The following is an 11,311-nucleotide window of genomic DNA, read 5'->3' on the forward strand; positions in this document are numbered from 1 at the left end:
ACATTCTACATGGTACCCAGGCTTCCCTTTCATGACTGAAAATAACACCTTGGGCAGACAAGGAGGTTGCATTAAGTGAGAAAGGGAAGGAACAAAGAGAACTGATATAGTAAGTGCTCTTTAAGACAGAAAAAAGTAATTTAAAAAATCATACAAATGCTGAATCCTTATTCCTTGTCTCCTTATGTCTAATGAAGTCCATAAACAGTCTGAGGTCAAAATGGTAGCTACTTAAAATAGCTCCTGCACATTTGATTTTTCATATAGAGAGACTTAAAGTGAATAAGATCTTGATTTCAGAATAGCCAATAGCTATGAATGAAAGAATTAAGGTGCAAATTGTACCAAGAGAGAAAAATTGACCCAAATAAAAAATCATCTGACATCCCTAAGGCTTTCTCAGTTGAGGATTTTGGCACAGATTGGCTCTGTTTGTTTTGTTTTTTACATCCAAGTCTACAAATTGCATCCACTTTTGTAAAATTGGATCTTTGAAACATCTCTTATGTTCTTCTGGTGTATTTGTAGCACTTTTAGCTGCTTCTGGTGCACAAAAAGGTAAAAGAAGTAAGGGGACATTTACAGACTGGTGCCAGCTCGGTGCATCTCATAAACTCACTGTTCATAATTCTGATTAGTGAGGATATATCCCAGTTTAATTCTGGGCAAGTTCATTCACAGCAGACTCCAGGGTGAGCATGTCTGAGTTGTTACTCAATGGCTCTGCTGTTGCTATGGGAAAAATACCCTGGAGAAAGAGCAGTCCCAGTGATCCCATACAGTCAGGATGCAAAGCCTGTAGACACAGAACTGCCACATCAGCACTGCCACAGCTGCTGCCAACACCACTCTACAAACTTTACTTTAAATCCCTAAGATATTCCCAAACTGTTCCAAATGTCCTTGCTACTCAAACATCAAAAAATACCTTTTCTGAGAGTTCTGAACATTATTTTAAGAGTTTGCCCAACTCTTAATCTTAATTGCCATGTAGTATTTTCTGCCTGAAAACAGCTGTGACAAATCTCTTGATCAAAACACACAAATTGTTACTGACTTCTTCACTATCAGGTATTTATGTTTTACTTTAAAAATGTTGCCTACAATTATTTACACAGCACTATCTGACACAAACAAGATGCTATCTGTGGAGCATACATTTTACCATATGAAAATCCATTATAGCAATTTTTCAGAGAACAGTTTAAATATACTGTTCCCAAGGAAAACTTCTTTGCTGTAACATAAATATGAGTTTGTAAAAGCTCCTAAGCCATGATTTACTACCTTGCAAGGTTGGCTTGGTACACAGTTGTGCAGTAGTTGTAGCTGAAACACATTTAATTCCAAACCTACATGATGGCATTATCAATAAGTTTTGTCCTTAACTCATGGCCTCAACTTCTGAAGGCGAGCTTGCCAAATTCCTGCTACATATTCAGCTGACTGGAAGGAAAAGTAACATGGAAAAAAAGAAATATCTAGGCACATGTACTGACAAGGTACTAACAAAAGAAACATGGGTTCTTTGGGGTTCCGAACTGAGGGATCTACAAGCTGTTCATCAGTTATGAGCAGGAAAATCTCTACCAGCTTCTGGTGCTACTTTGGAAAACAAATAGGGAAGGAAGGGCCATGAAGTGCATGTTAAAAAGCAGAGGCAAACAAATACTGTTTTTTAAAATGCTGTGTACTTTAACTCATGATTTCTCAGTTTCTGAAGCTCAGCAGTATGGGCTACTTTGCCAGGAGAGGGAGAAGGAGCAGAGCGAACCTCTCCAAGCCTTGTCTCAGGAGGGTCAGCACAGACACCCTGCACACACAGCTCCATAGGGAAGAGAACAGCTCTCCCTGCTCCCTGATTCATTCCCCAGGCTCTTCCCTGCAGCACCTCAGGAGCTCTCTCAGTCCCCAGTGGTCACTGAGCCCTGCTTTGTACAGTAAAGCACACGTTTTGTTTAGCAAAAGGAGGAAGCAGTGTTCACAGAGATGTCTGTTCCAGATTAGTGCCATAAATAAGAATAAAAGCTTTTTCCTTTTCTTTCTGGTCTGCAGGAAGCTGAACTGATGGAATACATTTGGTGAGTTTCTCTGCAGAAATCACAACATGAGCAAACACACCACTTCTTTGAAAACTGCAACCACCTTTGATGGTGCAAGCAGCAAATAACAAAGAATTCCCAGTCTCCTAATTAACATGAGAAATGTTTGCCTTTCTTCAGATATGCTATTGCAACGTGACTCACAAAATCAGGAGATGAAGACTGAATGGTTGAATATTCTGACAGTTTAATAGGAATTTATTACCAGAAAGTACTGCTGCATCATCCAGAGAATTCATCACAGAGTGAAAACATGAAAGTGCCCAAGTTCTAAGTGTATTCTGAGATCAGTTAATTCCTCTATTTCTTTTCTTTCTGCAAATAAAAGTAATACTTATAGCAGCTACTTTCAACACAGATTAATCTGTATATTTGTCTATCAATTTTGCAGCACTGTGTTCACACAAACAATAACACTTCTTCTGTAGCCAGGGGTTCCTTATCATCATCAGGTAAGTTTTGCACAACACTTTTATGTGAACACATATTATTAAAGACTGACCACTGTAAGTAACTAAAAGCTTCACAACAAAAAAAAAAATCTATATAATCTATTTAATAATATAATCTCATAGGGATAGAGAAATTTTATCTTGAGGCAAAAACACAGGTTTGGTTGTTGTGGTTTTTTTTGGTTTTTTTTTTTTTTTTTTCTTTTGGTTTTTTTTTTAATTATAAGAAACTTTATTCCTAGACGAATTCTGAGATTGAAACATTCAGTCTTTTTGATCACTGGAAATAACAGTCTTAGCAACAGTATCAGATGAACAAAAGTAAACTAAATTTTAACAACATTCTGATTTGCAGATTTTTTTTTTTTTTAATCCTAACCTACTACTCTGAGCACTGGGAAGGAAGGACAGTCCAAGCAGCAGTGCCTCTTTGTATTTTTGCTACTGTATCGAAAGGATATCTTAAAGGAACAAATTAATTCCACTGAAATGCATCTTAAAACCTTACTGCAAAACACAAGTAAGGTGATGACAGAGGAACATTTCTGACACAGGAGGAGATACCCTTCAGATCTCCAGGATGTTGAACCTGGGCTCCACACCCAAATCAAACTCCAGAGATCAGGCCACAAGTCAATTAAATTTGTCCCCATCAACACATTAAAAAAAGCCCAAACAGATAACCCAAACTGCTCTCTTTTATATCAGTGTTTTGATCCTTAATTCTTTTTATCTGCCTGGTATTTCCCCCCTCTTTTTATGAGGGATGGGGTGGCAAAAACTTCTCCTTTCATGAAGTGCAGACAATAGTCTCTCCCACAGGCAGAACTGGGAGTGAAGCAGAGTTTTAGACTCTGAAGAATATTAAGGATGTCCAAACAGGGTCACTCAACTCATCGGTCACCCGGGCCCAAACAGCATTAGGGAAGTGCATTCTGTTAATTGGGTTAAGTAGCTTGAGCTGCAGGACACAGAATTCACAATATTGAGCCACTGGCATTAATGTGATAAAAGAGTTAAGGGCTAGCAGGGTAGAAAGAAGAGAAAACAAAGCTTATAAACCTCATTTAATGGATAAAAGAAACCCATCTTTAACATTCCAGTTGTCTTTGCTTCATTGTATTGATTAAAAAAAGACAAGATTTTGACTTGAGGTCTCTGATGATATAAGTAAATGCTGAGCTCTCAAAACATTTTCAGGGAAAACCTTCCATGTGAGAGGGAGGTAACACATCCTAAGTTTGACAACAGCTTTGTCATTAAGGAAAAGTTAGTGAAATTTTTCATTTGAATAGTCTTCTTCATTGTTTTACCAGATGATTTGCAATGAGGATTAAATGCCAGGCTAGCTTCTAAGAAAACTTGAAATTAAAAACCCCCAACAAACTACATTTTTTTTTCCCTGGGTTATGCAGGTGTTCTCACATTTCTTTAAATATCATAAAGATCACAGAGATAATTTTTAACCAAAGTGCAGTTATATCTCCTTCCTCACTGTAACCACAGAGGATCACTACTGCCACACCACTGCCTTTGTACTACACATTTTAAGTAACTCCATGTAGTATTTATTTTTAAATCTTATTTTTCTCTCTTTCACCTACACATCAACTCACATTCCATTAAAACAAATGTAGATAGGAAGTTCAGCAAACAAAGGCAGAACCACCAGGTTTTAGCAGGGTCAAAATTTTACCCAATGTGCTTGTTAAGTGAATTTCCAACAGGATGGACTTATGCAGGTTAAATGAGTATTTAAAGATTTTGCTGAAGAGGGACCATTAAACAGGAAAGGAAGGAGAAAAGCTTTCAAAATTATAGTCTATCAAGGTCTCCCCTTCTAATGATGTACATAAAATTATACAAAATAATAAAAGATAAAAAAAAATATAGGCCACCCTCAGAAACACCTCAGAATTAATATGTATGATAATCAACAATTTTTTTCTAAGCAGATGAGAAATGGAGTTCGATTTAAAGATGAAGGGCCCCCTGTGCACATCTGCCCTGCTCCCCAAAGCAGCTGACAAGTGATGTTGCATCCTGGGAGGGCTGAGACAACCAACACCAGCACAGCAAAGGAGCAACAGGGCTGAGAGGAAAAGCCATCCAAGCTGCCCTGGCCATGGGGGTGAAGCACCCAGGGGCAACACTAAGGAAAAGGATTTTATCTGGGTGTTATGAGTTCCAAAATGCTTTTTTGAGGAGGAACCATCACCTCTCTAGAGAGGAATCTATTTTCCTCGTCACAGAGAACAGGGGGCAGCATCCAACTGCTATCTCAGTGAAATCAATCCTGTTTATGATGTGGGCCACCCCTCAATATTTCAGCTTAGAAGCTTTTTAGTACTGTGAACCCAAGAGGTTTCTCACAACACTAAAAACAAAAGTTTATCTCTACTTTGTGGTTAAAAGTGCAGTCACAAACAGATTTCAACTCATCCTTGAATATATAATGGTATAAAGTGATTAAGGATTAGCTTGCTAGATACTGTCCAAGTGTGAGAGATTATTTTTGATGATCATTATCATATTTCAAATGATTTACAATTTAAAATTCCCTACATGAATCTTCCCTTAAAAACTTCAGCATCAAGCTAGCCTAGTTTAGACCTATCCACTAAATAAGAATTATCTTCCTATTTTAAAATTAGGTCTAGTAACTGAAACATTGCTTTTCCTGGTCAGAAGGGTAAGGACTTCTGCATTTCTCATTTTCCCAAGCTTGCCTAGCTACATTTCCACACTTTAACGCTATGTAAGTTTCTTCTAGGAGGAAATGCTCAGATTGCTTAAAGGCTTTGAACTTAGTCCACTTTCTTCCCTCTTTGGTGATAAATAAATACATACCAGGGTGGCAGCTGTTAGAGAAGGTGCCAGGTACATAAATCAAACAGACAGAGCCTAGAGGGGAAAAAGTCTCAAATGATAAATAATTACCAATTCCACAGAGCTTGATTACTGCAGAAGTAATGGCTGAGTAAAAACGACCAGGATTAAGGCAGAGACCTGAGCCAAGTGCCTGAGTGCCACTGGGACAGGAGGACTCACCCTTCTGCTCAGTGGAGACACAAACCAGGGCCCTGAACTGCCCTGGGAACCCTTTGCCATCAGAGACCCACTTGGATCAGCTGGGTGCTCTAGCAAAGGTCTGGAATGTTAAAGTTTCAGGGTGTCAATTATTTCACATTTTTCCACACCCCCTTTATTGCTCTGGTTCCCAAACTCTCTCCACTAATGTGCTGAGAGGCCCAACACTGAACATAGTTGTAACTCAGTCTCTTTGGGACTATATTAACTCTTAAAATTTGCTTTTCTGAAATGTGTTAGCTAGCAGTGATTTTGTAGGGATTTTTTCCTTCCTCCTTTTCCCTGTTAACAGAAGTAATTTCACAATAAATACTGATATAGGTGAAATTGTTTTCTACGCCATGATTTAATGGGAACAAATTTTCTTGCAAGTTCTTCAGCATTTTAAACTTATCCAAGTGATAATTTATTGTAATTGCTTAGACTTCAATAAGAGCATGTCTTTCCAAATTCAACATTTTTATAACTGTCAGAAGCTCAGTATTTTAGTTTTCAAAAAATGAATCTGTAGCATTCAACTTCATTTGGCTTTTCCAACACCGAACCAATAAAGCAAAATTATGACACCATGATATTTTTGGTCAGGAAAGGCTCTGAATAACTCAGATGTGTTTTAGGATAGCAAAGAGTTAGCTAAAAGTGTGAATGGAATTGCTGATCTTAAAAAGAAAGACAGATACCACAATTAAAGAACATGATCTAGAAGCTTTGGCTACTAAATAGGATTTTCAACAATTAATACTAAAAAAGCAAATAGTCAAAAGCTACTCTGAGGTCAGTTTTTTCACTTCAGACTACTTATGGAGATTCTTTAATCCAATCTTCAGTTATTATGCTCTTGACCAAAACTCGAGGGAAAGATGGTGAGGGACAGCTGATGAAGCTAGACACATCAGTTCACATAAGGATGCATAATTAACCCAAATTAATGCTACTGAAGATAATCATACAGACAGTAGATCAGTTTAGAAAAAACAGTGCGTTGATTTTCACGCCCATGTTGCCACAGCTGTAGCAGCGAGACAGAATCACATATTTTGAACTTGGAAAAGTCATACAAAACCTCCCAAGCCTGCAGGTAAATTTGAACTATGCTTAATCAAACAAGAGATTGTAGTTCAGCACAATATTTCAGGCAGGGATATGGGGGAAAGAAATACCCCAAAGCAGCAAATTATGGAAGGGCTCATGAGCTGCCACGAGCAAATGAATGGATTGTTACAAGAGCCGTGTCCAAGAGTCTGATACCCTCAGTCTGCAGTCATGAAAGACAAGACAGTTCTACAGAAGGAAAAGAAAAATGCTGAAAGCCAAATAAATATTTAATGAGCCTACCTCCCTCTACATGTGAAATTTTCACCCCATTTATTTGCAGAGCTCCCTGGCCTTCAGAAATCTAGTATGGAGGTCATTGGGGAAGGCTGCCTAGAGCCTGGCCCAAACATTCTGCTCTCCAGCTGGAATAAATCACTTTGCTGGAACACCTTGGTTGCATCTCTCTGCTACTAAATCCATGCCCAATACCAATACAGGGGCATTACAGACATCCCAGCAGCCCTCTTTGTGTTACGTTGTAAATGCAGACTTTTTTACTAGTGGCTTTATAGATACTTGAGTATCCAACATAAAATATTCCATTACAAAGGGGAAGGCTAATAAGAAGCTATAACACAGCACAGCAAGGGCAGTGATCGGGCAAACGGAGAGAATTATGAAAGATATATAAATAAATTTGCTTTTTCACTCTGAAAGGTTACAGCACATACATGCAGGCGATCTATAATTCTCCCATTTGCAGCACTGACTGCAACATTTACTGATCTGTGTTACTGCTGCACCCATTTTAGGAAAGATGAGCTAAACTCATCCCTATTACAGGTAAAGCATAGTCTGTGTGCCAAAGATCCAGAGACTTGTCATCTATTTTGATACTGTTATGTTAATGCCGGACTGGCAGAGCTTTTACTTCACAGGAATGGGTTCCAGTGAAGCTCCTTCCTGTGATGCTTTGCCTGGAGTCTCAGCAGAATGGAAATCTTTATAACCCCATAAGGATTTTATGACAGATGCCTACAGGAATATGCACACATATAAGGTGTGAGCTAAAGCAAAGCAGCCTCGTGGTACCTTCAAATTCTGATCAGCTTTAAATGCTAACATATTCTTGTCTGATAAAAAAGCAGGTAGAAAACATATCTCCCCAGAATTAGCTGATATATTTCTAAAATTTTTAACAACAAAATTAGATACCTTTAGGCAGCTGAACCATGCTTTGTTAGTAGTCTTCCATGGTGGGAAAAATAAAAAAAAAGGCCAGCATTGACAGAGAATCATAGAGCAGTTGAGAAAAGACCTTTAATTCTCATCTGCAATTTGGAGCCTCAGAGTACAGAAGCCCTGGAGGAAAAACGTGTGCCATGGAGTAGGTTTTGCAATCCCTGCTTCCAGTGTGCACCCTTATGCTGGAATTTATCATGGGAACATTACTGGGTTGGTAAAGCTATCTCCACTTTAGAGGGGCAAAAATATGTTGGGATTTATCACGGGAACATTACTGGGTTGGTAAAGCTATCTCCACTTTAGAGGGGCAAAAACCCTGCCTTAGCTCCTCTGTTCATTTTCATCTCAAATACCACCAGACTGACTTGCACAAAAGGACGCATGGGACAAAACTTCTTCTGTACTATAATGAGGCAAACAGTTGCAATGGTTCCATAAAACAGAGTAGTAAAAGAACACGAAAGGGAGCACCAAATTCTCCAGTGGTGCAGAAATCCAAATTCTTCCAGAGTTACACCCAAAGGTAATTTGGGCAAAATCAGCATTCTGAGGTTCAGTAGTGATTCCCACTGTATCTTTAATTAAAATGAAACCCAAGCAAGCACAATCTGTGAGCACAAAGTGAAATGAATCTATTAATTTGCACCACAACTAAACTCGGTAGCCACATTATCCTGGAGGCAGGCTGCCGACTCAGGAAGGGTCGGAAGTAAATAAATCATCTCTGACTGTGATAAATGATCAGGGCAGGATGTGTCAGAGTGCAGGCCTGATCAGCCATCGTGCTGAAATGCTCTCAGCTACTACGGGAGGTTTGGGGGCCTGCAAATATGAAATTGGCTCTTGTTAGTGTCAGAACCGGGCAAATGATTTGCCATGAATTAATACAAAAGCAGAGCTTAGCCCTCTTCACATTTCTGAACAGTGAAAAAAGCAGGTAGTGTTTTTTAATCATGTGCTTGCAGCGGTTGTTCCACTTTCTTTCCCCAGAATTGTAAATTCCAGTATTTTTTTTCCCATGGTTATCTATTAACAATATGTCATGAATGGTTTAACTCAAGACACATCATTTATCCTCAAAATCCCAATGCTTCATGCCAGTGTTAACAAAAATTCATGCTGAAAATGTTCTCAATCCAAAATAAAACATCATTAAGATGCCTATATGTCACAAAGAGCTATTAAGCAGGGGAACAGATCCCATTCCTTTTACATTCCCAAGCTCAGTAATGATTGTGTCACATTTTGGTTCTTTGTCACCTATTGTATAGCCCTGACAGGTGCAGAGACATATGACACTCAGTTCCATGCTTGGAGGCATGTGCAGAAAACCATTTTGCTTTGTTTTGTTTTTTAATTAAAAAGAGATTAGCAAGAAAAATTGTCAAACCAGAAAAAAAAAAAACATACCATCAATATGAACGCTGAAAAAGCCCAAACAGGTGACATTTCACAAAGATCCCATAAACATCAATAACAGAAGTAGATTGCAGAAGTGGACTGCATTTATCTCAGCAATTACCAGGGCAGCAGCACTGGCACACTGGCACTGGGGAGAGCTCAGCAGTCTGAGGGCCATGGGGAGGCACAGCAGTCACCCAGGGCTGTGCTGCTGCAGGAACTGGTCTGTCCCACCCTCTCAGGTGTGTGACAGCACCTGCTGCAGGTGACACGACATCCAGAGACTGTGAGAGGCGTCTGAGTTTCTGAGAGGGTCAGACTTCCCAGGACAATATCCCCAGGGCTGCGCAGAGAACACAACAGCAGCTCTCAGGGAACCTTGGCAAGGTCAGCTTCTCCCCAAGGTTCCCTTTTCTCTCTCTCTCTGAAGCCAAACCTACCGGCAATGCCAGACAGAAAACCCTACACAGACACTAGCTCTGCTACTCCTCTGGGGTATGCACTGGACCTTTTCAGAACCCTAATTGTGACAAAGATCACATATTCAGGAGGACAAGCCCAATCCTCTAACACAGAGAGTCAAACCAGTTATGCTTTGTGGCTTTTCTTCACCTGCAGTTATGCAGTTACATGACACCCAAGGCTAAGATTGTACAGTGGTTATTTCTAGGAGTAACTCATACTTGACTACTCAAAACATCCCTGAAGCCCCTTTCTTTCTACAGGGGTTCTCTGAACCTTCACCTGGCTGGGCTGTGACCTGAAGCCAGCCCTGCAGTGCTCTCAGTGAGGGATCACACAGGCAGCCACCTGCCAGCTCCTCTCTGCCTCTATGACTCTGATTCCTCCTCAAACACCAAATCTCCCTCTAGCATGAGACAACAGCCACGGGACTTCCCAGAGCCTGAAGTTAATTGTTTCACAGGCTGGCCTGCCTGCACTCTTGCTCCTCTGCAGCAGCATCTCCTGTTCCCTGCTCTCAGTGTGCACCTGAGATTTATTGTCCCCAGAAGTCTCGCTCTGGTCTGGTCCCCGAGCACAGCCTGAGCCCCAGGCCAGCAGCAGGAGCTGTTCCAGCAGCTCTGAGTGCACAGCTCCCCTGACAGCTGGCACATGGCCCTGCCAGCCCTTCCCAGCCCCACTGCATCTCTGCTTCTCAGCACCTCCACTGCCTTTGTTCCTCTGCTGTTCTCTTTACCTGCCTCCTTGGGACTCTGGAAAAACCAGCTCTGGTTTGGATTTGGATACATCTGTAGTGCCTTACGCCTTACTCTATAATATAACAGTTGGAGGATGGCATGTTTATATTTTTAATGATGTGAAAATACACAAATTCTGTTAAAATTCCTCCTCCAATCAGCCTTTTTCAGGGTACCAGACAAAAGCCCACAAATAGATCTGTCAAGATCTCTTCTTGACTAGTAATAATTAGACTAGAGGTTTCTTAACAGTTTGTCAAACTTACTGTTATCATTTGATTGTAAATTTCTCCCTTCTCTTTGATATTATTGGCACAATTAAAAAGTTAGGGCCACAAAATTAATTATAATCTCAATTATGTGGAATCCTTTCTTGCATTCTGCAATTATATAAAGCAGTAAGTTATCATAATTCCATAAAAAAAGAAAAGAAGCAAGACCAAGAGAGACACACCAAGCAAATGATGGGAAAAGATAAAGGATTTGATTTTTATGTTAGATATGTGGGCACACAGAGCTGTATATCTTGTAGAATCAGCTAATGTAAATGCATTACCAATTTGACAAGACATAGCATAAAAAAAAAGGTATGAATCCATTTGTCTTAGATGCCATCACTGATCCTGGGCTGTTTTTATGTATCCCTGAAGTTCCAAATTACTTAGACCTGGGGTACTGAAATGTATGAAATGTATCAGTGAAACAACATCCCCAACCTTTCCTTCTAAGTTAATATGAAAGAGGTTTTTCTAATCCTTTTGGGAGCAGAGCAGACAGTCAAAACACA

Source organism: Geospiza fortis, unplaced genomic scaffold, assembly GCF_000277835.1.
Source record: "Geospiza fortis unplaced genomic scaffold, GeoFor_1.0 scaffold146, whole genome shotgun sequence".
Taxonomy (NCBI): Eukaryota; Metazoa; Chordata; class Aves; order Passeriformes; family Thraupidae; genus Geospiza; species Geospiza fortis.